The 27716-nt window shown below is 39.1% G+C and overlaps 1 long non-coding RNA gene across 4 annotated transcripts; it reads right to left on the bottom strand.

The window, feature by feature from the left end:
• Positions 1 to 348: 348 nt before the first annotated feature.
• LOC123329467 lies at positions 349 to 26021 on the bottom strand. Of its 4 annotated transcripts, none has more exons than XR_006544928.1 (5): positions 24858 to 26021; positions 14685 to 14980; positions 12190 to 12298; positions 2792 to 2942; positions 349 to 1087 (listed from the first exon to the last, which is right to left on the bottom strand). It is a non-coding gene; the product is annotated as an uncharacterized LOC123329467 (long non-coding RNA). The 4 variants fall into 4 exon arrangements; XR_006544927.1 differs by lacking the exon at positions 349 to 1087 and adding an exon at positions 1664 to 1723 and having other exon boundaries at positions 24858 to 26016; XR_006544926.2 differs by lacking the exon at positions 349 to 1087 and adding an exon at positions 2406 to 2631 and having other exon boundaries at positions 24858 to 26017.
• Positions 26022 to 27716: the final 1695 nt, after the last annotated feature.

The raw sequence follows: 27716 nt of genomic DNA, 5'->3' as shown, positions 1-27716 counted from the left end.
AAAAAAAATTGATACAAATGAACTTATTTGCAAAACAGAAACTGACTGGAAGACTCAAAGAAAGAACTCATGGTTACTATAGGGGAAGGAAGGGGAGGAGGGATAGTTAGGATTTGGGATGAACATGTACACATTGCTATATTTAAAATGGATAACCAGCAAGGGGAACTCTGCTCAATGTGATATGGCAGCTAGGATGGGAGGGGAGTTTAGGGGAGAATGGATACATGTATATATATTTTTTATGGTTTCTACCTTCCCCAATTCAAATTTATTAAAATAGTCTCCTGGGACTTCCCTGGTGATCCAGTGGTTAAGATGCCACATTTCCAATGCCGGGTGCATAGGTTCGATCCCTGGTCAGGGAACTAGGATCCTGAATTGCCCTGAAGCACGGCTAAAAGAAAAAAAATATTAAAAAGAAAAAAATATATAAAAAAAAGTCTCCTATTTTCAATATTTTTCATAAAGTACACCAATCTCCAAGCTGTTTATAAGATTGCTTAGAGACTTATTTAAAAGAAATCTATGTCAGAGGATCAAATTTAGTATGCTTTTGCCTCAGTCCCAATAATTTAGATAATTTTACAATGACAGTCTTTTCCCCATTACACGTCGTGATACCTGAATTTATTATGCTCAAATTTAACTTCACTTTTGATCAGATTCAGTTACCCTTGAAACTATGTTTCATGCTTATCAGTTGCAGAGAAACCCATGAATTGTGAAAGAGAGCTCCTTTTCTTAGAGATTAAGCTTAGATTACTGTCTAAATTCTTAGCTCATATCTTAAATGATTTCTTAAATATTCTTATTAATTCCCCTTAAGAGACTAAACTTAATTCAGAAATTGTATCACTTCTCTGACAATGGATGATCCATATGCTGTGAAGGAACTGGCTAAAATTAGTTCTTTAGGTATTACTGTGATTGAAATTTATAATCACCAAGTGAGCTTTCTTGGTTTGCAGCTAGGAGCTGGCCATTAGGACTTCATAGTATCTTTTTTTTTTTTCTTCTTTAAATATTTCTTGATTGCAGAGTTCCTCTGATTCCACAGCCTTCCTTGTCTCCTCAAGGTGGAATACTATTGAATAATGCATACATTTAATTTTACTTATATTTCTCATGTGTTTTTATGACTAGAAGTGCAAAACCATAAGATTTTAAAGTGAGAAAAAAGCAGTATATATAACTGATAGAGTTTATGGATTTTGTGGAAAAAAGTATACATATATAATATATATATAGTTATGACAAACCTAGACAGTGTATTAAAAAGCAGAGACATCACTTTACCAACAAAGGTCTGTATAGTTAAAGCTATGGTTTTTCCAGTAGTCATGTACAGATGTGCGAGTTGGATCATAAAGAAAGCTGAGTGCCAAAGACTTGGATGTTTTCAAATCATGGTGCTGGAGAAGATTCTTGAGAGTCCCTTGGACTTCAAGGAGCTCAAACCAGTCAATCCTAAAGGAAATCAACCCAAAACATTCACTGGAAGGGCTGATGCTGAAGCTGACGCTCTGCTATTTCGGCCACCTGATGTGAAGAGTCAACTCATTGGAAAAGACCCTGATTCTGGGCAAGATTGAAGGCAGGAGTGCAGGACGACAGAGGGTGAGATGGTTGGATGGCATGACCAACTCAATGGACATGGGTTTGGGCAAGCTCCGGGAGATGGTGAAGGACAGGGAAGCCTGGCATGCTACAGTCCATGGGGCTGCAAAGAATCAGACACAAGTTAGCGACTGGACTAAATTGAACTGATATATATAAATAGAAAAAAATACTGGAAAGATCATAAATTTGAAGTGAAGTTATTCCTATGTGGTGGGATTAATGTTTATCAATTTCTTTATACTTACTTTTGTGGTTTTCAAACTTTTAACATGAACATTTATTGCATTAGAAAATAATTACAGGGCTACTTGTAATCATTTTATTGCACTTCATAGGTGCTGCATTTTTTACAAATTGAAGGTTTGTAGCAACCCTGAGTCTGTCAGCACCATTCTTCCAATGGCATTTGGTCACTTTGAGTCTCTATGTCGAATTTGGGTAATTCTTGAAAGAATTTAAACTTTTCCATTATTACTGTATTTCTTAAAGTGATCTGGGATGGTGGTCTTTGATGTTATTACTATTACTTACTGAAAGTTTGGGTGATGGTTAGCATTTTTTAGCAATAAAGTAGTTTCAAATTAAGGAATGTAGTACCCTGCTTTCTGGACTTTCCAGGTAGTGCGGTGAAGAATCTGTCTGCCAATTCAGGAGGCGCAGGAGACTGGGGTTTCATTCCTGGGTCAGGAAGATCTCATGGAGTAGGAAATGGAAAACCACTCTAGTATTCTTGCTTGGGAAATCCCATGTACAGAGGAGCCAGGTGGGCTACAGTCCACGAGGTCACAGAGTCGGACACAACTGAGCATACATACACACACACACACACACACACTGTTTTTTAAGACATAATGCTATTACACACTTAATAGACTACAGAAAAGTGTAAATATAAGTTAAATATGAACTGGGAAACCACAAAATTTAAATGCCACCCACTTTGTTTCGATATTCATATTTGTTTATTGCATGGTCTGGAACTGAACTGGCAGTATTTCCAAGATATGCCTGTATTTGGGGGGGGAAAAAACCAACACAGATCTATTACCTTTTACTTAAACACACTGGCATAGATATTTTGTGGTATAATTCTGAAAACTTTACTTCTGACTAAACACATAAATGTAAAAAAATACAGCAAAATATAAATAATCACTAAGCCACTGACCTTGTTCTATAGCACTGTAGAAAATAAGGACACAAAGAAAACTCCAAAACATGGGAACTGAAAGCAGGCAGCTGATGGACAAATGGTGGGAAGACATAAAGGTTTTGAGGGTCACTTCATATCCTTTTTCTTTTTTTTTTTGAAGTATTTCCTAGAATGAGAGAAAAAACATGAAAAGCAAAAGATTTCTGCCTTTATTATTTAGAAGATTAAATGAACTCTTTAATTACAAGCATTGATGATTATGATTTATCCATTTTGAGGAAACATTTATTGAGTAAGGATATGTAGAAATGGCTTCCCAGGTGGCACTAGCGGTAAAGAACGTGTCTGCCAGTGAAAGAGGCATTAGAGACATGGGTTCAGTCCCTGGGTTGGCAAGATCCCCCGGAGAAGGGCATGGCAACCCTCTCCAGTATTCTTGCCTCGAGAATCCCATGGACAGCAACCTGGCAGCCTACAGTCCATGGCGTCGCACAGAGTCAGACACGACTGAAGTGACTTAGCACGCATGTATACATATATAGAAAGAGGCCCTAAAAGGGGCTCAACAAAGCCAATCAAGACCTAAGTGAATGAAGACCTAAGTGAACGAATACAAAATTCAAACCTTATGTTTCATTTCTTGACCTTGGTGATAGTTACATGGGTGTTTCCACTTGGTAAACATCCATCGAACTCTATATTGGTATTAAAATTTGTGTGCTTTCCCATATGTGTTACAATTCAATTAAAATTTTTCTACTTAAAAAAAAAAAATTCGCCACAGCTCTGCTTCTCTCTTTCTGAGGTGCATTACAGTGACCCTGCGCTCGGTTCCCCAGAACGTTTCCTCCATACCCCAGCTCTGGGCCTCGCCAGTCACCACAGCCCATCTCCTGGGCTCAGTGACTGGTGGAGACGCGTTTCACGCAGGGCCACGGGTGCCCTTCCTAGGCCGCTGTCTGCAAGTTAGGGGATTGTTTTAAAATATGGAGATAGGGTTGGTATATTTTAATATTTCCCTAGATTTTTAAAATTTATTGTTTTTTAAGGATTGATCTATGTACAAATTTAACCAGTCTGAGTCAGAATGTTATTCCTCACTTTCTCAATCCCTCCTTTTCTCAGTCCTCTGTGGGATGGAAAGGAAAGCTTTTCATATCCTCACATTATCAGCGTTTTTTCTTGGTTAAAACATTAGGTTATTTAACCTGAGAAAAAGGGAAAAGGTCCTCCACGATACCTTTTACTTTATGGGATCCATGTGACACAGGAATCTTGGACCTATACAATGCAAAAAAAGGGCAAGACTGAAAAAAGAAAAAATTTTTTCTACTCCTCCAATATCAAGCACTCAAATAACAAACACTATTAGCTATATGTCATCTGTGTTTGTAGGATCATTTGCCTTAGGCAGAATGAAATTAAATAATAGGTCTGAGCCAATTCTGAAGCCTTAGTCCCTCCAACCCAGGCTTTAACCTTTTCTGAAGCTCTCATTTCTAACCTTTTAATCCTCTTCACAATGTGTTGACGGTCATCCTGGGAATGATTTATGCAAGGAGCCCACTGGTCAGGACCATTCAGCTGTGGCACTACCTTCAGGCCTGGAAATGAACTAATCTGTCCATGTTGCTCTTTTGTGTTTTTCTGGATCCTCTTTATATGATCCATTTAACAATATATGTATCAACCAACACAAAACTGTAAAGCAATTATATTCCAATTAATTTTTTATATATGTTTACTGATAAATATATATATATATATCAAAACACATTATTTACTCAGTTCTGATTGCTAGGAGCCAGAGGGCTTAAAGGAGAATAAGAAAAGAAAATAATAGACACAGTGCTACATGTATCTAATTTTAGTTATCTCAATTGCATTTAATATTATTTCCTCTACACATAAGCACCCTATCTGATATTGGAAAAAATTTTTCATACATTTCTTAATCTTCATTCATATTTCCCTTGTGGTACCTTGAATAAATCATGCAATATTTGTTGATATATTGTGTATTTGCTAGTTCCCGGGAAAAAACATTACATCATCTCTGTGAAGAAGAACTGGTTTATTTACATATTTAAACACCAGAATAGCTGATACGTGTATATAAAAGCATATTAATAATTTGAAATTACTTAAAAAACAAGAATTTGACTGATTTATATATCGGCCTCTACATTAAACACTGAATCCTATAACCAATTATATGAGTGACTTCCTTCATTTCTGGTTTTTCTATACACTATACTTTTATAATATCTGTACGTGAACCCTCCATGGATAAGGGTCCAAAGTGACTGTGTGTAATGTAAATGCCCCCCCTCAATCATTAGGAATGCATGCTGTAAGCAATTTCAAAGAGCATCAGAAATTATTCCATTCACATAAAACTTAAAACTTCTAAATATAAAAGGTCATCATAAAAATAAAAAGACAATGATTGCAAATTTATAACATAAAAATTTACTCTTGTTTGTGTGTAAATAATTCTTTTAAAACCATAAGGAAAATAACAAACAGAAAATAGGTAGAGGCCATAAACTGGCAATTCACAACAAAAGACGAAAAATATAAATGACCGATAAATGTGTGGAATATATTCAGCTTCACTAGTGGTTGCAGCATTGCCACATAACACAGCAGGATGCATTTTTCATGTAACATCAATGAAATCAAGTTTTTTTTTTTTATTAACTAACTATACATGATATGTAGGGGGCCATCCCTCATGGCTCAGATGGTACAGAATTTGCCTGCAATGCAGGAAACCCAGATTTGATCCTTGGGTTGGGAAGATCTCCTGGAGAAGGAAATGGCAGCCCACTCCAGTATTCTTGCCTGGAGAATCCCATGGACAGAGGACCCTGGCAGGCTACAGTCCATGGGGTCCAAAGAGTCAGACACAACTGAGCTACTAACATATTATGATATCTAGGATGCTGGGAAATGAGCACTCCTATATACTGTTAATATAAGTAAAATGCTGGAAACTGTCAGGAAAAAAATTTGACCACGTGCATTGAATTCATACCTTTGACCAATTGATGCAGCTTCTAGGAATCGCTTCTAAATTATCATAGATTAATTCAAGGATGTATGTACAGATAGAGATCACAGTAATGTACACAGTTGTGAAAAATAAAAACCACCTCAATGTCCAACAATCACAAATAAAGAAAACTCAGGCTAAGAAAGTATTTAAACAACACTTTCAAACTCACAGGAAATAAAGTGCAGGGCTGAACTCAAACGCAGGTCTGTCTGCCTCCAGCTCCCCACTCTTAAGTCCCTCAAGCTTGTGGTTTCCCTGAAACTTTCTTGAGGTGTCTCTCTGATCCTGGCATTTTTTATTTTTTCTGAGCTCAGGATTAGATAGTGGTTTCCTGTCTCTCCTGTGGCCCAGCCTCAGTGCTCTGGGATCCAAGTAAGATTTCTTGGGGTGGGTGTGGGAGGGATGCAGAGTGGAATAAAGCTGCTAAACAACAAAACATGACCTTTGACACCCTCTATCACATTGGGTTGAGTCCCATTCTGCACCGGTGTGAGATGCAGAGGGAATCTCTGTCTCCTCAGACCATGCAGTGGCTGAGTCCCAGTGCTGGCAGGCTGGCAGAAGACACCCTAACCCAGCACTGTGTCATCAAGATGGCACACCTCAGAACATTTACTGCTTTTAGATTGCGATTATCACTCCCCTGCCCTAGGAACCAAGAGCCCCTGCCAGCCTGCCCTGTCCCTCTTTTCTGTTTTATTAACAACAGTATTTTCTCACTGCAGAAGCAGTACTTCTAAAAGCCTCTAGTTCCTTTGCCAAACACTCTGACAAGGAAAGACAATGGCTAAGGTGCTTCTCACAGTCAAGAACACACAGGCAGAACTGTCATCTCTAAGTTGGATTTCTGGGTTTCTCAATACCTGAATCAGCTGTTGTAACTGAAAATGCCAAATGTCTTATTTTCCCTGCCCTGATTTAAATGCCAGCTAAATTTAATTACCCTAAGCCAGTGATTTTCGAAGATGGCAAGATCCCCTGAAACTTGTTAGATATGCAGATTCTTGGGCCCTACTCAGAACCCACTGGGTCCTCTGGGGGGAGTGAGTACAGGAGGGTTGCTACTGCTAAGTCGCTTCAGTCGTGTCCGACTCTGTGCAACCCCTGAGACGGCAGCCCACTAGGCTCCTCCGTCCCTGGGATTCTCCAGGCAAGAACACTGGAGTGGGTTGCCATTTCCTTCTACAATGCACGAAAGTGAAAAGTGAAAGTGAAGTTGCTCAGTCGTGTCCAACTCTGAATGACGCCATAGACTGCAGCCTACCAGGCTCCCCTGTCCATGGGATTTTCCAGGCAAGAGTACTGGAGTGGGGTGCCATTGGTAACAGACCCTGCAGCGGATTCTGATTCCCTCAGGTTAGAACCATTGCTCTAAGCTTCTACCCCTTCCATTCCTCACACTGCCGGACAACTTTAATCACACCCTTCTATGTGGCTCCACTGTGTTGTTGTATTACGTTATGATATTTAGTTGTGAGTCTGCATCCTCCCGCCCACGCCATTGTGAACTCCTTAAATAACAGAACCTAGGTTTTTAGGTGTCCATATTTCTAGGGCAAACACAGCACCTGGCACTTACTAAATGTGTGTTAAATGAATATTGAATAAATTAAGGCATTAAGAAAAGGGCTCTCCTGGTGGCTCAGACAGTAAAGAACCTGCCTGCAATGTGGGAGACCTGGGTTCGATCCCTGGGTTGGGAAGATCCCCTGGAGAAGGGAATGGCTACCCACCTCAGTATTCTTGCCTGGGAAATTCCATGGATGGAGGAGCCTGGTGGGCTAGTCTGTGGGGTTGCATAAAGTCAGACATGACCAAGCAACTAACACTCCACTTATAATAGACAAGAGAAAGTCTGAAACCCGCAGGTGTTAGTGGGAGAAGACTATCCATCCACACAGTGCACGACCACCTAGTCATGGTCTCAGGTTTCCAAAAGCTGCTTCTCCTACATCATCTTTCATAGATTTCACTATATTCTTACTGCATCTGAATTTTTAGCAACAGTTCCCTTATGCACACTATCTTGAGCTGCAATTAGTTCCATTCTTGTCATCTTGATCACATCTTTCACAGAGAGCTATTTTTTTTTTTCATGTTGGAAATCTAAGACATTGTTGAACGTGAAAGTGAAGTGAAAGTGTTTAGTCGTTCAATGTCTCCAACTCTTTGCAATCCCATGGACTGTAGCTCACCAGGCTCCTCTGTCCATGGAATTCTCAGGCAAGAATACTAGAGTGGGTTGCCATTCCCTTCTTCAGGGTATCTTCCCCACTCAGGGATCAAACCTGGGTCTCCTGCATTGCAGGCAGATTCTTTACCGTCAGAGGTTAGCTAGCATTTATTAAGTTCATACTACTCATTTATTTAAGAAATATGTATTGAGTGTCTACTACATGCCAAGCACTGTTCCAGGTACACTATGAAATAGAAGAGACAAAACCCTGTGCTCTGTGTCTGGCTCTGGGCTGGGTGTTCTTGTTAAATCCTACGTTGTGAAAATTAATTTGTGAAGTGTCATGATGCACTTTAGCTTAATGGGGGAAAATGCCTAATTTACATTCATCTAATTTTATTTTGAATGGCAAAAGGGGCCATCATATTATCACTAATTATGCCATATCCCTTTATAGATTATAAAGTTTACCAAATTCCTTTTCTGGCTCTCAGATCTTCATTATCTAGCATGGAGTAGGCACTCATGAAAACTGCACCCTAATGGATTTGACCCAACTCTCCCTGTTTATCAAGTGAGGTGACTAATAGTATTCTGCGCCCAGGCAGCAACTTGAACAAGACTGTTAAAGGTCCTGGATGCCTGGGTTCTTGTAACTTTTGTTATTGTTAAGATGACAACCACATGGCACAGGACTTCAAGACTTCAATTTGATTTCTAATCTAATCCCTGTTTAATCTGGGAACTACTGAAGTGTAATGATGAAATTTTAAATCTAAAAGTTTTCCTACTTAAATAGTATTTTTAAAAACACACAGCAAGATATTGTTTTCCTGTGGTTAAAAAAAAAACCCATAAAATTTACCATCTAAACCATCTGAAAGTATTCAGTTCAGTAGGGTTGAGAAAAGGTAGTGAAATAGATCTCCCGGACTTTATCATCTTGCAAATCTGAAACTCTTGTACCCATTAAGCAACTCCCCTCAACCTCCCTCCCTGGAATATTCTTACAGGGCTTTCAGATACAAAGTTTATAGAGTTTGACCCTTTTTTCTTGTACAGGTCTCTAAAAGCCCAAGGAGAAAATAGTGAAGGCAAAAACACTTCTATGTTTCTCTGTGAGTTATCTTACTCATCTGTAAAAATCAATGGCTGTCGGAGAGCCCCCTGAGTGCCTTCAGGTCTTTAACAGATAACTCTGCCTTTAGTTATGCCAGGAAGTTGAAAAGTCTTTTGCCTGTTTGTGAGTTTTAGAAGAACACCTAGAAACAGGTTCTAGGAGACAAAAGGGCCTTGCAGCTGTGGGCTCATCCACCGCCTCCCGGTGCTGGCATTCTCGCCCTCACACTGCAAACAATAGCACGTGGCTTGCACTTAAATAGTTCCAATGGCAGAAATCTCACACCTGAGGCCAGTGTTCCTTCCTTGCCTTTCCTTTACGGTTGCTATAGATTCTGAGAAAATGTCACAAACTGCTCTCCCACGTGCCTCAAAGTATTTGGAATTACCTGTCTGGTCTGATTCTGTGTCTTAACTGCTTCAGGCTTGCTTTCTTTTCTCCTAGATGCAATCAGGAAGTACTGAATTTAAGAAATAGTAAAAGAAAATATTTCCAATGAGCAGAATATTAATATGTGACAACTGAGCTTTCCCTATCAGTAGGGTTTATTCATGCATTCGACAGACAGCAATCCAAGTAACAGCTTTGATGCGGAATAGAACCTAAAAGCTGGGAGACCTACCAGTGGGATACCTTTCTTTGTTTGGCTTGGGTTTTTTTAATTTATTATCTTATTTATTTAATTTTTGGCTGCACTGGGTCTTCATTGCTGCATGCAGGCTTTCTCTAGTTGAGGCAAGAGAGGGCTTATTCTCCAGTTGCAGTGCTTGCTCAGGCTTCTCATTGCAGGGGCTTCTCATGTTGCTGAGCACCAGCTCTAGGGCTCTTGGGCTTCAGCAGTTGCAGCTTGTGGGCTTTAGAGTGCGGCTCAGTAGTTGTGGTACACTGGCTAGTTGCTCTGCAGCATGTGGAATCTTCCCAGACCAGGGATCGAACCTGTGTCCCCAGCACTGGCAGGTGAATTCTCAACCACTGAACCACCAGGGAAGTCCTGGTTTGGTTTCTTGTCTTCTCAAAATCTTCAATGTCATCTTTGCTCCCATTCTTAGTCCATAGGATTCAGGCAAAGTTGCCCCACAGCTGCCTTTACAGGCAAGGATGTCATCCCCACCATGGTACTAACGGAAGCCACCGCATTACCCCTCATCCTTGGCTAACACTTTGGGAACTGCCTCTTGCGAGACATGGGTGTCCAGAGCAAGACCCAATAATAGGTGCCAGAATGTAAATTTTAAATACAGGATCATGGTCAAAGAGAATCAAAGTGAACAGGTTGCAATGAAGGTCACTGGCTCAATCTGATTGGAAGGATAGCTGGGAAATTAGGTATACTAAGTAGTATAAAAATAAAGTGATATTTTACTAAGAAACTACTAATGGATAAAGAAAATATAAAGGTAGACCTAAACCCAGAAAACATTTATAAAGAACTAAGAATCAAACAGATGTCATATATATGTATATCTGAAATGTATTACTTTATTTTTTCACTCAAGAATGTAACATGCTATTTCCATATTGAGCCCATATTGAGCCCCGTGTGTGTGTTTTGTCTTTTTTTTTTTTTGCAATGTTGTTACAGTAATACCTTCTATACAGACAGTCGATGTATCCATTGCCTATTTCAAAAAGCATTTGTGGACATTTCAAAGTGAACGGTGCCTCTGAGTTGAAGATTAACTTGTTTAGAAGACTTTGTGCTGCCAAAAATACCAAACGATAACCAAAAAAAATAAATAAAATAAATAAATAGCTCCAACTTTGCTGATCTTTACAATAACCTGATCTCTCTCATGGCTATCTACTTTTGAAGCTCCATTAACTCTATCCTGCACAGGCTACTAGGGAAGTAGCTTTCCAGTTTTTTGACCCTGACTCACATACAAAATACTTTATATGGAAGTTTAGAATAGACATTTACATGTATACATATAACAGAGAAAAAGTGTTATGAAATATTGCTTTCCTTTACTATTTGCAAGTCACTAATATTTTCTATTCCATTCCCTTCTACTTCATCCTATTCTATTCCCTCTACTTGTTTTGTTCTATCCTATTTCACTTTAAAATGTCATTTTGAGGGCTTCCTTGGTGGCTCAGTGAATAAGAATCTGCCTGCCAATGCAGGAAACACAGGTTCAATCCCTGATCCAGAAAGATCCCACATGTGCTGAAACTACTGCAGTCTGAGTGCCTGAAAGCCGGTGCTCCACCAGAGAAGCCACCACACTGAGAAGCCCAAGCATCACAAGTAGAGAGCAGCTCCTGTTAACCACAACAGAGAAAGGCCCTGTGCAGCAAGGAACACCCAGCACAGCCAAAAATATAAATAAATAAAAATTACTTTTTAATGTCATTTTTGACTCACAAAGTTGATTTCACAACTTACTAGTTGATCTTAATGAATAGTTTGAAAAATACTGCCCTAGTCTGCTGCTGCTACTAAGTCACTTCAGGCGTGTCCGACTCTGTGCGACCCCATAGACGGCAGCCCACCAGGCTCCACCGTCCCTGGGATTCTCCAGGCAAGAACACTGGAGTGGGTTGCCGTTTCCTTCTCCAATGCATGAAAGTGAAAAGTGAAAGTGAAGTCACTCAGTCGTGCCTGACTCTTAGCGACCCCATGGACTGCAGCCTACCAGGCTCCTCCGTCCATGGGATTTTCCAGGCAAGAGTACTGGAGTGGGGTGCCATTGCCTTCTCCAAGTCTATGGTGCAGCAAAGGATGAAAACAAGAAAGGTTTTCTCTCTGGACCCGGCTCAAGAACTTTGCCAATCTATTTCAGATTATTTCCATACTTCTTTTTCATTCATTCACTTATTCCCTCATTTCACTTATTAGAGGAATAGCTATGAAGTCCTTAGCATGAGTTGGGCACTTGAGTCCATTATTAGGAAAACAGTGATGGGCAGGCTAGATTCCAGAGCTCACAGAACTAACCAATTCTAAGGAAACTCAAGTCAGAGGAGATCTAAACCCCAAGGGAGGTGCAGTGGTGGCGTGAGGAAGGAGGTCAAATGTGCCCTTACATCACTGCACTGGGGGAATCACTTACTCAACAGTTTCTTGGTGGTAACAATGAATGCAAGTTTCAGAAAGGAAGCCGCTGTATTTGGTTCTGCTGATAGATGAGGAATGAACACAATTTCTTCACTGCTGCTAACCTGAAAATGTCGGGTGGGGAATACAAATGATTACAATAGTGCAACAGACTCACATAACCATTTTGAGTCGTAGAGGGTTAAGGGATAGTTAAATACAGAGGCAATGAAGACTGTAAGGAGGAGGAAATGGCAGAAGACGAGGGCAAACACTGGGGAAGGAGCCTGGCTGTGGGCAAATATTCTTCCAGAATAGGAAGAGATTTGAGTATTTTTATCAGGTTGAGGGAAAGGAACCAGTGGAGAGGTCAAGACAGGTTATGACTAATTGATGTAGTAAGGTGTTGGTGGATTTGGGGATGGGGTGAGGAAGTGAAAGATTTCATCTGGGAAAGAGTAACTAGCCTGCTGACCATTTTATGGATAAAACAAAGCATAACAGTCAAAGTCTGCAATATTATTAAATTTATTACAAAGAGTAAAAAAATATTATATGATATGGTGGGCATTTTTTCATTAGCTACCTTTTCTCTTTTTCTAGAATGACATAGAGATAGCAAGCTGTCCTGAACTTACTTCTTCAGTTATAAGTCCTCCTGCCTCATCCCTTTATTTCACTGATTTTTTTTTCCTTTGGGCCTGCCAAAACGACATCATCTTTCACGCGTGGCCCTTTATTTTTAAACTTGTACTTGAAGAATAATATATACATAGAAACGTACAGGAAACAAAAGTGTACAGCTTGATGAATTGTTCACAAAATGAGTACATCTGTGTGCAGCATGTAGCCCTTTTAAGAAACAGCATCACCAGCACCCCAGAAAATTGACATCTCCAGACCCCTACCAGTTATTCTCTCTCCGTCCAAGGGTAACGACTACCCTGACTTCCAACAAGGGGTACACTTTTTGGAAAAGTCTTTACTGAATTTGTTACAATACTCCTTCTGTTGTTTATGTTTTGGTCTTTTTTAGCTCCCCGACCAGGGATCCAACCTGCAACCCCCTGCATTGGAAGACAGAATCTTAACCACTAGACTGCCGGTTAAGTCCCACGGGGTACACGTTTAGACAAGAAAATAATCTAAGCTCTCTAACAGATAAATAAATCCATGTGCACGAAGGTATTTCTTTAAAAGTTGTCCAAACAGGGACACTATTTCCAATCTGTTCTTAGTTGTTTATTCAAATGTTTCCCTCACTCCTATATTGTTTGCCTAGTTGGAGTAAAAGTGAAGAGTAGACCAATCAGAAGGCTTTTTCCTGGAAGACTCCCCTTAGAAACAAACATTTTGAAATGAAATGGGAGATAGAATGGAAACCAAATGTGAACCACCTTTTCTATAACAAGTAACCTGTCTCTGGCTATTGTATACATCTGCACTTTGGCATCTTTTTCTAAAGCCCAGGATATATTTTCATATTACTTCCAAAATGAAATTCTAAAAACTACAGAAAAGTCAAAACAATCCACAGTTACTACCCAGAGAGACCACTGTTTATAACAGTGAAATACAGGAAACATCTTACTGTCCATAAGCAGTAACATTTCAATGTCCATCAATTTGTAAGTGAAAAAAGTCTCAGAACTATTTGCATAAAACTATTTCACTCATGTTAAAAATGCATAGATGAAAAAAAATTTGGACATTTATTTTTTAATCCAAAACAACCCTCTTTGATCTCACATAGACACGATTTAAATGGTTTTTTTTTCTTCAGAGTAATTAAGAACACTTTAATACTTTGAGAGACAATGCTATTTGAGAACAATGACAAAGGCTTATTTTTCATTTATTCAATGCATATTTACTGGTAAATAATGCTTTGGAAGCCAACACTCAAATGTCTTGTGGAAACATTAGGTATTTAGATATTACATATAAAATATATTAGGCACTAATTCGTAATTTTCAGCATGTCATTCTCTTTTGTCATTGAAGTGTCACTAAGCCAAGTATGACTTATTCAAATATATTATATGAGAAGTTAACCTGGTTACCAGTGACAAGAAGGGAGTGAAGAAGGGGGAGGAGACAAGGGGAAGGTCAAGAATGAGATGAAATTTTCTTTTCACATACGTATTACTATTTACCTGTATTATTGCATTTACACATATAATTGTAATTATTTACTTCAGGTCTCTTCCAATAGATTACACACTCTTTAAACGTAAGGATAATGCCATACTCCCTAGCTTCTAGGATACTGCTCAGCACTATACCTGAGCCAATATTTACATAATGCTACTTAGATACCAATAGTAGTACCTAAATATTTTCAAAAGCAGGTCCTTTTTTTAGATGGATATTTCCATCTGAATGATTTACTTAGCAACTGTGGAAGATTTTCTTTTCCAAAGACGACCACCATGATATATTCCATCCCTTACACTCGTTTGGTGAGAAGGTGACACTCCTCCCATCAAATAGTGTGGCCAGTGTCCCCACCTCTCAAACCTGGTCAACCTCTGTGATGGCCTCAATATAGTGGAAAGTGGTGCCATATGATCTCCAAAGGTAGGTCAGAAAATGCCTTGGACTTCTGCCTTGTCCTCTTGGGACACTTGCTCTTGGAAGCCGGCCATTGTGCAAGGAAGCCAAGCTGGCTCACGGAGAGGCCACATGTAGGTGTTCCAGCCAACAGCCTGAGCTGAAGTCCCAGTATCAGCCAGCATCAACTGCTAGACGTGGGAGTGAATCTCTGGATGACGCTCCTGGTCCCGAGCTGTTATCATCAGCTGATGCTGCGAGGAGAAGGAAAAACGTGTCTTCCCTGTGCCCTATCCAAGTTGTAGATTCAGGAGCAAAATAATTGTTTTAAGCCTCCTTTACATACCTATGCGCTTCCCAGGTGGTGCAGTGGTAAAGAATTCACCTGCCAAAGCAGGAGACACAAGAGATGCGGGTTCAATCCTTGGGTCAGGAAGATGCCCTGGAGAAATAAATGGCAACCCACTCCTGTATTCTTGCCTGGAGAATCCCATGAACAGAGGAGCCTGGCAGGCTACCGTCCATGGGGTCGCAAAGAATTGGACACCACTGAACGTGCACCACATCCTGTACTTCCCTATACTAATAGGTAGTTTGCTGTGCAGCAATAAATAAGCAGAACAGATACGACTAGTTCACACACCAATGGAAATGGAGGGAAGGCTCAGGGCCTTCAGAACCCTCCCCCTCCTCTTCTATTTCCTGTTCTTAACCCAGGTGTACGGAGGCACATCATGGAAATGGAAGTAGGATTAGAAACAGCAGGATGAGCCCAAACTAGGACAAACAGTCCCTGGAAAATTAATTAGAGCCCATTAAATTTCAAACAGAAACACTCAAAATGCATCTGTGATGCCTGGATTTTTTTCTTTTTTTCCTAAGGGAGGAGGCAGAAAGCAATTTTCAGTGATTACCAAATGATTGTGACAACCTCTTCTAATGTCCTATTAATATGTTAAGAAACATGTTATAGGTATGGGAAGTTTAATTATCTGATGCTGGTATTTTGTGATCTTGTAATGAAGGACCTGTTAACTTGCTGAGGGATGATTTGCCTAAACTAACTGAATAATCAGTGTGGACAGAATATGGTTACTGACCTCATCAATGCCTTTGACACAGTAAATCATATTGTGCTGAAAAAATTACACTGGAGTGAAATGTGCGACACAAGCATGGATGAGTTAACTGGCTGGTTCACGGACATAGGCTGCTTTCTCTCCTGAGAAATTACGTGTGACAGTTAAATTAACCTTAAGGGACTTGGAGGCTGGCAGAGATTTGCATATTTTTTTTCTATTCTTTATTTATGAACTGCCAAGTTCTTTCGAGAGTACAACAGTGCACTTTTATATTAACAATGAAATACATTATTTGGGAGGAAGCACTGAAAAATGAGATTGAAGAAACCAACTTGGGTCTTATCAACCATTTCAATCTATGAAAATACCGCAGCATTTAACCTTGGGTGGAACTGCTTTGGCATTTCAGTGAAGATAAAATGTAAGCTATTTTTTTTTTATTAAGAACAAAAGGCCTAAATTAGATCCTAATTTTCCTTTTATTCCCATTTAAATCAAACTACCTATTTTTGACTTTGAAAATGGCAGCTGTCAAGCTCACAAGTAGTCTGACTTTGGCCAACAGGGGTGTACTTCTTTAGTTATCCAATTGAACAAACATGAGCCTTTCTACTTACTCTCTGGAAGTGGGACATCCGCCCTGATAAAGTTGGAAGAATTGGACACTGAGACCCTCTGCTCCTCCCTCTAATGTTTCCTTCCTCTTTCCTGTCTTCAACTCTAAGTGCAAGCTAATTTAAACAAACTACAAATCTGAATCCTAATCACATTTTTTTAAAGAATGTCAAGAATATTGTATTATGCAGAGCTTGACCCTAGGTCGGGAAGATCTCCTGGAGAAGGAAATGGCAACCCACTCCAGTGTTCTTGCCTGGAAAAATCCCATGGATGGAGGAGCCTGGTAGGCCACAGTCCATGGGGTCGCAAAGAGTCGGACAGGACTGAGCAACTTCACTTTCACTCCACTTACATATTATGATTATAAAGAACATTTAGCAACTAGGGAGTTATTATTATATAGAACAGTAATTGTGATTACAACTATGCAGAGAAGTTGATAGGAAAAAGAAAGAAACATTTAAAAATGCTAACAATGATTGCATTATGATAGTATAATAATTTTTTATTTTTCTCTACAGTCTGTAAAGATGATTTTACATATATATATTATATATAATGTATAATAATTATTATTTTAATTTTATTAATAAAACAATAAATAGATATTTAATAATAAACAATTGTATATAATTATATATTATATAATATATAACATTTTAAATAATATTATTATACATAATATGTAATATTATTATATATTGTATTGTATTATATTTATATTATATATTATATTGTATTATATTTATAATATATTAAATAATAAATATATAATAACAAAATAATACACCAATAATTTATTATTTATTTTATTATTAAATATTATAATACATATAATAATTTTTTGTTATTTTCCTCTACATTCTGTAAAGGTGATTGATTTTATATATATTATATTTTATGTTTTTATATATATATAATGTAATTGCTAAGTTAACCATACCTGTTAATAAAATTGGAAGAAAAGGAAGGGGGGAAAAACCAATTGGTAAGTACTTAATGCTTAAATCCAGCAGGAGAGAATAGAGATTGTTTTGAGCTACACCTAAAATTAAGTGACACATAAGGATGGAGAAAGTCTTGACAGAGGTCCTTCCCATGTCGCATCACTCAGATTCAACAGGCACACACACACAGAGACGACTTCCATTGTTAAGAGTGGACACAGTCCCCTTACAGATAAACTACTCCCAATCCTAATTTTCCTCAAAAAGAGTCTTTGCCTGACTTCTCTAGCTAATCCCTCCACATTTTCAACCCTTCACACAAAGTGGAGTTTTAAAAAGGCACTCTGTTTATAAGGAGGCATGAATGATATCTTACTTTTTCATTTAGAAAAGAGCAAATGCAGGAATTGCAAGGCTATTTTTGAGGAAATGAGAATCAGTCTACATGAAGAGCAATGAAGAACAAATGCAGATGTGATACTGTCAGAGCTAAGCTTGGTTTTGAGAGAAAAAAAAACTAAAACTAGCGTAGGAAAGCCAATAAGTGGTAGAAGTGGAATTTGCAAAATAGATGTAATTGAACCACAAACTTTAGAGACAAATGTTGATACAAACAAAAGTTAGGCTTAGAACAAAAATCAAATTAACCTGAAGTGGTTGGGAGAAAGGGGTATTCTAGGTTTCCCAAGTGGTCTGGGGCTAGGTATCTGCAGCCTTTCTGGCCTGCTCTTCTCTCACAACAAACTGGAAAATTCTTAAAGAGATGGGAATACCAGACCACCTTACCTGACTCCTGAGAAATCTGTATGTAGGTCAAGAAGCAACAGTTAGAATTGGACATGGAACAATGGAATGTGGAATACTTTCCCAAATTGGGAAAGGAGTATGTCAAGGCTGTATATTGTCACCCTGCTCATTTAACTTGCATGCAGAATACATCATGCGAAATGCTGGGCTGGATGAAGCACAAGCTGGAATCAAGATTGCAGGGACTAGTACAGCCACTATGGAGAACAGTGTGGAGAGTCCTTAAAAAACTGGAAACAGAACAGCCATATGACCCAGCAACCCCACTGCTGGGCATACACACAGAGGAAACCAGAAAGAGACACGTGTACCCCAATGTTCATCGCAGCACTGTTTACAATAGCTAGGACATGGAAGCAACCTAGATGTCCATCAGCAGACAAATGGATAAGAAAGCTGTGGTACATATACACAATGGAATATTACTCAGCTATTAAAAATAATGCATTTGAATCAGTTCTAATGAGGAGGATGAAACTGGAACCTATTATACAGAGTGAAGTAAGTTAGAAAGAAAAACACCAATACAGTATATTAATGCATATATATGGAATTTAGACGGAGAAGGTGATGGCACCCCACTCCAGTACTCTTGCCTAGAAAATCCCATGGATGGAGGGCTGGCTCCTAAGGGTCGCTAAGAGTCAGACACGACTGAGCGACTTCACTTTCACTTTTCACTTTCATGAACTGGAGACGGAAATGGCAACCCACTCCAGTGTTCTTGCCTGGAGAATTCCAGGGACGGAGAAGCCTGGTGGGCTGCCGTCTATGGGGTCGCACAGAGTCCGACACGACTGAAGCGACTTAGCAGCAGCAGCAGCATGGAATTTAGAAAGATGTAATGATGACCCTGTATGCGAGACAGCAAAAGAGACACAGATGTAAAGAATAGACTTTTGGACTCTATGGGAGAAGGCGAGGGTGAGATGATTTGAGAGAATAGCATTGAAACATGTACATTACCATATGTGAAATAGATCACCAGTCCAAGTTTGATGCATGAGACAAGGTGCTCAGGGCTGGAGCACTGGGATGACCCTGAGGGATGGGATGGGGAGGGAGGTGGGAGGGGGGTTCAGGATGGGGAAAACATGTACACCCATGGCTGATTCATGTCAATGTATGGCAAAAAACACTACAATACTGTAATCAGCCTCCAATTAAAATAAATTAATTAATTAAGGAAAAAAAGATTGCAGGGAGAAATGTCAAAAACCCAGATATGCAGATGACACCACCCTTATGGCAGAAAGCGAAGAGGAACTAGAGTCTCTTAATGAAAGTGAAAGAGGAGAGAAGCTGGCTTAAAACTCAGCATTCAAAAAACAAAGATCATGGCATCTGGTCCCATCACTTCATGGCAAACAGATGGGAAAACAATGGAAACAGCGACAAACTTTATTTTCTTGAGCTCCAAAATCACCGCAGATGGTGACTACAGCTATGAAATTAAAAGACGTTTGCTCCTTGGAAGAAAAGCTATGACCAACCTAGGTAGTATATTAAAAAGCAGAGACATCACTGTGCTGACAAAGGTCCGTCTAGCCAAAGCTATGGTTTTTCCAGTAATCGTGTATGGATGTGAGAGTTGGACCATAAAGAAAGCTGAGCGCCAAAGAATTGATGCTTTTGAACTGTGGTGTTGGAGAAGACTCTTGAGAGTCTCTTGGACTGCAACTAGATCAAACCAGTCAATCCTAAAGGAAATCAGTCCTGAATATTCATTGGAACGACTGATGCTGAAGCCGAAGCTCCAATACTTTGGGCACCTGATGCAAAGAACTGACTCACTGGAAAAGACCCTGATGCTGGGAAAGACTGAAGGCAGGAGGAGAAGGAGATGACAGAGGATGAGATGGTTGGATGGCATCACCGACTCGATGGACATGAGTTTGAGCAAGCTCTGGGAGTTGATGATGGATGGGGAAGTCTGGCGTGCTGCAGTCCATGGGGTCGCAAAGAGTCAGACATGACTGAACTGAACTTCTCTCATAAGCATGTTATGAAACTATAATTTATACGTGTACCTGGAATACAAATTCAGATTTTAAAGATTATCAAAAAGAAGTTCTTTCTCTCCTTACTTAAGTAAATTTAATCTTGGATAATTATGGTTTTCTGGTTCAGTATATACTTGTTGAAAAAGTTACAAGTAACTAATAATAGGTTAATGCAAAATTTATATACAGTGTTGTTTTAAAATGTTCATTTTGCCTCCTACCCTGCATTGAATTCAAAATAATTCCATCAAAATCATATTCAAATATGAAAACCAGTATTCCTGAAATTCTGGCTGACATCATTTAAACTCATCAATATCATTATTTTTGGCATATATTTACTATAAAAACAAAGAACAAATCACACTATCTGTGCCTTGCTTGAAGCCATTTTTTTCCTGAAAAGTATCATTAAAAAATATTTTGTTCTTAGCAAATCCATTTCATAGTCCTGATATGTGGCTGTACTAGTTCTTTGTTAATATCAACTGGGTATAACAAAGTGTTTATCCATTTCTCATCCCACAGTCATTTCTCTCTGACAAAAAAGGATGCAATAGTTGTTTGCAGAATACACCTTGTTAATGCTTTTTTAAAAATTCCTCTTCTCCTTCCTTAAGTAAACAGTTCTAATCAAATTTTCCTCACCTTCTATGCAACAGTCATTCTTTCCCCTTCATAAACAGCAGACGTGTTCAACCAGAGCTTCCAGTTTTTCCCCAATGGTAGTTCCAGGCTCAGGACTCTATATGTACATGTGTGCATGCTAGTTGCTTTAGTTGTGTCTGACTCTGCTACCCCATGGACTGTAGCCCACCAGGCTCCTCTGTCCATGGGATTCTCCAGGCAAGAATACTGGAGTGGGTTGCCATACTCTCCTCCGGAGGATCTTCCCGACCCAGGGATCGAACCTGCATGTCTTAAGTCTCTTGCATTGGCAGGAGGGTTCTTTACCACTAGCACCACCTGGGAAGCCCAGAGATGTACAATCTACACCAATTATTTAACTAAGGACTACAGAGAATCTATTGAGTGCATGTTTATCATTCAACTGTTACACATGTTTCAAATATGAGCCAAGTATTCTGGAGATAAATCACACATGAGTCAGGTACTTGACTCACACTTACTTTTGACAGTAATCCTTCTTAATGCTCTAATTTTATGATGTAATTTTAGTAGTGGAATTAACTTGGAACAACTCAAAATTATGTAATTAATTGCATTAGCTTCAATTATAATTACTGTTTAATCTCAGCCTGACACCCCAGCCGAAAGCCAGTACACACAGTGGCAGTCACGGTGGAGGGGCGAGGCCTTTCCAGCTGGTGGTTTGTAGGGACTAATTATATAAACTATATTTATTTTTGCTAAAAAAAAAAAAATCTCAGGAACTAATCAAGCGTATGCCATTTATTTGGACATAAGGGCTTAGAGAAGTCAAGGGATAGAGAATAAAGGGAAATACTTTCAGCAATTCCTAATTATGTTTCCCTCAACATTCATTTTGAAAGGGTTTAATTGATGTAATTTTTAAAAGTTTCTGTGGTCACATAAATTTGGTTTATGCTGGATTAAAAAATTAAATAAGTTTCTTTACTATATCGTTCCTTAGTCTTTAATATGTTAATATATGTTGTGAATCTCCAAGATGTGAGAAGTAAAGTGTTTCTCAAACTGTTTTAAACAGAGAACACCCTCTCCTTTAAACAACTTCACTGAAGTATAATTTACATGCCATGAAGTCACTTGTTTCAGTGTACAACTAAATGATTTTTAGCGACTGTACAGAGTTGTACCACCATCACTAAAATCTAAGTTTCAAACATTTTCACCACCTCAAAAACATCCCTTCTTCTCACATTTGCCATTACTCTGAATTCCCACCTCCAGCTCTAGGCAGCCACTAATCTACCTTCTGTCTATAGATTTGCCTCTTCTGGAAGTTTTATATAAATGGAACCATACAATATTTGGTTTTTGTGTCTAGCTTCTTTCACTAAGCATGGCTTTGAGGCTGATTTATTTTGTAGCATGTATCAGGACTTCATTTCTTTTTACTGACAAACAGTATTCCAAATAGATATACCATATTTTTTTAATCCATTCATGAGTGTATGGAAATTTGGATTGTTTGCAGTTTGGGGATATTGTGAATAATGCTATGGAACATTCATGTAGGAGTCTATGTTTGAACAACTTTTTGTTATTTCTCTTGGGTATATATTTCAGATTGAAGTTGTAAATCATACAATGAATTTATATTTAACTTTTAAAGAAACTTCTATACTGTTTTTCCAAAATGGCTGCACTATTTTGCATTTCCATCAGCAGTGTATGAGAGTTTTAATTTCCCTACACCCTCACCAGCTAGTCATCCTAATGGCTGTGTACTTTTATTTAACGGTGGTTTTGATTTGCATTCCCTGATGGCTAATAATGTTGAGCATCCTTTTATGTGTTTATTGATCATTCATATGTATCTTTGTTCTATTCAAATTTTTTGCCTATTTTAAAATTGGGTCGTTTTCTTGCACCGCAAGAGTTCCTTAGTATTCTATGATTTGCAAATATTTTTTCCCTCTTTTCATTTCTTTTGGTGTCTTTTTATTTTTATTTTTTTTTTGGTGTCTTTTTAAGCACACATATTTTAAATTTTGCTGGAGTTCAGCTTATCAACTTTTTTCTTTTACTGCTTGTGATTTTTTTTTTTCTAAGAAAGTCATGAAGATCTACTCCTATGTTTTCTTTTTAAAAAGTTTTGTTATTTAGCTCTAACATTTAGATGGAGTTTGAATAGGGTGGGATACTTCATTTGAATATATCTTTTTGCACTTGGATATCCAATTGTCCCAGTACCATTTGTTGAAAAGACTACCCTTTTCCTATTGAATTCCCTTGACACCTTTGTTGAAAAGCAATTGAGCATAAATGTAAGAGTCTTTAATATGTTAATGTATGTTGTGAATCTCCAACAGGGAGGATACAGAATGTTTCCCAAAATGTTTTTAACAAGAAATTCTACCTCCTCCCCTCCCCCCTTTTTCAAACACAGGCTTTCACATCAGTTCTCACTGCTGTCCACAGCACAGACTTAAGGGAATGCTTCTCTAAAGTGCTCAGGGCTCTAACTTTTACTTGCAACTAACCTTGTTGCTTGTTTTTAGAGGCTGGGAGCCGGAGGCTGCAAAACCAAAGACATAATTTCTAGTAATATGCTAGAAATACATATTGTATTTCTACAGTAAATAATTAAGACAACTCACTATGCAGACATGTATGTAAAGGCTGTTGGAAATATCTGGTATTGAATTAGATTCATATTTTACACATAGAAACAAAATGAGTTTTCTCATAGGCATAATGGATGAAACTTTGGAAGTAGGGAGAATTTTGCAATTGTGTTTTACATATTTAGGGCAATGCAGCTTACCTGATCATGACATCTGACAGGAGTAAATATCAGTAATAAGTTGTCATAGTAAAGGAGATCTATTTACATATACTTTATCATATATATACACACACACCTATAGACACATATCTGTTGGAAATGTACTTTTTTCTTTTTTAAAACTAGTAGATTTTGTCCTAACGCTTTTATTTAATCAACTATAAGGCACAATGTTGGATAACTGCTTAAATGACCTTGTTAGAATGACAATACTATCACTTTAGCATTGTATTATTCAAACACACACACACAAGTACAAAAATTAAAAAGTGGAATTAAAATTAGTGTCTTTATCATCCTGTATTTATCTGCAGAACAAGAAAAATACACATAAAAGTCAACAATGAGGGGGAAAAAATGAACAAAACACTTTCATGGGGAGAATGTGTCATCAGAAATGTAGAAAAGCAGACCCAAGGCGCTCTGTCAATGCTCTAACCACAAAACCTGGTGGATGTCACTGAAGGACTGACAGGCAAACTACTCCAGTGAATGCCTGAGGTTCTAGAAACCCACGTAAAACGACCGTATAAACCCAACGGGTAGGCGTTCTACCAACATAGGCTGAGGTGCATTCAGTACCCTAACCAATATGTTGATTTCTCTCACCAGGCCTCTTTCTGTTAGTGATTTACCTTTCTTTTTAAAAGCCTCATTTTGTTTTCTGAAGATTTAAGATGGCATTATCTCGCCTTGTATAAAAGAAATCATTGCATACCTAAGTTTCCAAATACATAATAATATTTTTCTTTTGGATATTCTATTATGCCAAACAAAATTTATAGCAGAAAAATACATCTTCTTGTAAAACTGTAGGCATATTTAGGTCAGGATTCAGAAATGTAAAAGCCTTGCCTCCCTCTCTGTCAGGGTTTGTATTCTATCTAGTTTTGAGCCTTAACAGCCGTTATCCATTTCTAGTCTCCCTACACCTTTAAAGTAACTTAAAAGTTCATTTTAGTTTAAATCTCAAACCTTTTTCAGATTGGATTTTATACTTAGCTAATTCAGGACAATTTACTTGTATTTTATTTTTTTCATTTGTTACTGAAACCACGCCCGATGCTTGCTCCGCATTTTAGACTTTTTTCCCCCCAAGCATACTTGGAAATATCCGAGCTCCTTCCCTCTAAAGTGCCACTTACAGATTTTGTATTTATCTGTTTTTGGCCTGTGTGTGTTCTCGTTCTTTCTCCTCTTTTAGGTTATGTTAGGCTTACCTACGAGACCCTGCCGTCGAGGGAGAGGCGCTCAGCGTGGACGGTACCAAGTTGAACAGCTTTTACAGGTCTGCCCTCCGTGACCTTGTCAACCTCGGGCGCGCGGTGGGCGGGTGTTGATGACGTCACGGCCCAGATGCTCGGGCCGGCGAGATGGTTGAACAGTGACCTATGAGTCCCGCGGGTGTGTGTGGGTGGAGCAGGGAGGGAGAGAGTTAGGATTTCACACCGTCGTGGGGCATCCGTGTTTCTGCCCACGGGGGAAATCTCGTTTTAGCCTGGCCCCCATTTCTGCTCCAGGAGGAAATAAAACTCCCTCCCATGTGCTCCCCTGGACAGTTCAGAATGAGAGGGGGTAGGAGCGAGATCAGAGCCTGGTGCGAGCAGGAAGTCATTCCCCAGGCGCTGGAAATGAGGGGCAGGAATTCGCCGCCAATTCCCAAGAGTATCAATGTATAGGAGATTTTCCTCCCCAAAGTAAGCTACCTTCAGTGGGACCAAAGAGATACCTCTCAAGGAGCACCCTGGAGCCGGCTCCCGTGTAGGGACCAGGAGAACTTGAATAATTTGGGAAGAATTCACTCAATTATGGGGATATTCTGTTGCACACCTGGCTAAGATTTTTACGAGAGTAAAGAGGGATTGGAAATGAATCTATTTGTAGTCATATATCAACCAGATAGTGTAAAATGTTGTAGTTCTTATTCTGCAGTGTCGGTTCAATCATTACCACTGTCAGTTACTCGTTTTGTTGTCTTTATAAAGCTCTGCTGTAAAGAGCTACCATGTTGTTAGGGATCCATGTTTGGGCTGGCAAAACTCCCACATCACTGTAAGTGACTAGTAGGCTGTTTTCCTGTCTGTTTACTTCAGTGCTGCACCTAACACCTGCAATAACAAGTACAATGAATGATGACATGAGTAAAAAGTGACCAGCAAACGGGTAAATTACAGTAAGCTGACAATATATTCCCATTTAGTGACTTGCACTCTTCACATCTCCATTCCTTCTATTTACTTTGGGAAGAGAAAAGCCCTTTGAACCCAAACATTTATTGACCCCAGAACCAGATAAGTCACAGAAGAGGCCAGAGGGAAGGCCACTCTCTCCAGCATCTACTTCTACCCTGAGTAGAATTGCAGGGAGTGACCGTTCAGGAGAATTTAAGCAAAGTTGGCAGTTTTCTGCCACACAGCTAAAAGAATGGACTTGGAAACCACCCTCATACAGCCAGCTATTGAAAACATAAGTACAATATATTTACCAAATTGAATATGAGTGATGTTTGAATTGTTCTCACTGCTGTTCTTTCTCATAGATTCTCTTTCATTACCTTAAATAAGTGTATGCATTTTGCTTAAATAAAAAGAAGAAAGGAGGACTTTCCTGGTGATCCAATGGTTAAGAATCCACCTGCCAATGCGGGGGACGTGGGTTTGATCCCTAGTCTGGGAAGATTCCACATGCCCTGGGACAACTAAACCCATGTACCACCACTACTGAGCTCAGGAGATGCAATTACTGAAGCCTCAGTCCCTAGAGCCTTGAAAAGAGGGCATCATAATGAGAAGCCTGAGCACCGCAACTAGCGAGTAGCTCCTGCTAATCACTAGAGAAAGCCTATGTGCAGCAAAGAAGACCAAAAATTAATTAATTTTTTAAAAGGATGGAAGAGGTAGGTTGTGAAATGAACAGAAATAGAGGTATCTATCTTGAAAGTATCCTGATACTCTGAGGTGGAAAAAAGAATTCCCCTATTTATATATAACCAGTTTATTAATACTTCTTTTATTATCTGTTTTCTAACTTTTAGAAGTGTGGACAGCAACATGTTTTCATGGATCAGAAAATTTTACACTTGATCTTAGCCAAAAGGCTGAGAAGCAGTTGATCAGAAAATTTTAAATTAATTTGAATTTCTAGGAAGTTGGAGAATTTGAGAATATCTACAAAGTGAGGTTCGTGGTGGTAAACTTGGATTTCAGTGTTGTTTGAAAGGCATGTACTCATGTGTACATTACTCATGTACTCATGTGTACATTACTCTATAATCACTTACCATCTGTCTGAACCAGCTCTTAACCTCAGTTTTACACTGCTTTGGGGAAACATCGTGATTTTGATACCCAAGAAACTAAAGTTTATTCCAAAAAAATAGTAAATAGGTTTTGAAACTCTCAAAGTATTTGTTCTGCATAAAAACTGAAAGAGCTCTTTTGTTTGGGAAATTGTGGTAGATTAAAGATGACCGTAAATTCTGTCATCACCTCCCTTCCCTCAAAGGTGGAATTTATTTCCCCTTACTTTGACTACGGATGGACTGTGCATATGTGTGTGAGCTCTGTCTCTTCAGTCATGTCTGACTCTTTGTGACCCTATGGACTGTAGCCCACCAGGCTCCTCTGTCCATGGGATTGTCCAGGCAAGAATACTGGAGTGAGTTGCCATTGCCCTCTTTCAGGGGACCTTCCTGACCCAGCTATTGAACCCAAGTCTCCTTCATCTCCTGCATTGCAGGTGGATTCTTTACTGTTGAGTCTCTGGGAAAGCCCATGGGCTAATTCTGGGACTACTTAATTGATACAAGATGCACAGAGAGGATGTGCCTGGTCTAGGCCTAGGCCTTAGGAAGGCCTGGTGATTTCCATTTTGTATTTCCTTTGGGGAGCCCCAACTACCACATAGAGAGACCATATCCCCTGCATGGGGAGAAGAGCCTCAGCCTGCCTGCCTGCCTCCTGGGGTGAGGGGGGTGTTTCCCCATGCCTCCAGTTCCAGCCATCTTTGGATGACTCCAAAAGAGACCAGCAGAACTGCCAGTTGAACTGTCAACCCACAATATCTAGAAAGCAAACAAA

This window comes from Bubalus bubalis, chromosome 15 (assembly GCF_019923935.1).
Source record: "Bubalus bubalis isolate 160015118507 breed Murrah chromosome 15, NDDB_SH_1, whole genome shotgun sequence".
NCBI lineage: Eukaryota > Metazoa > Chordata > Mammalia > Artiodactyla > Bovidae > Bubalus > Bubalus bubalis.
The sequence above is the reverse complement of the archived record's forward strand: the minus strand, read 5'-3'. Positions and strand labels throughout refer to the sequence as shown.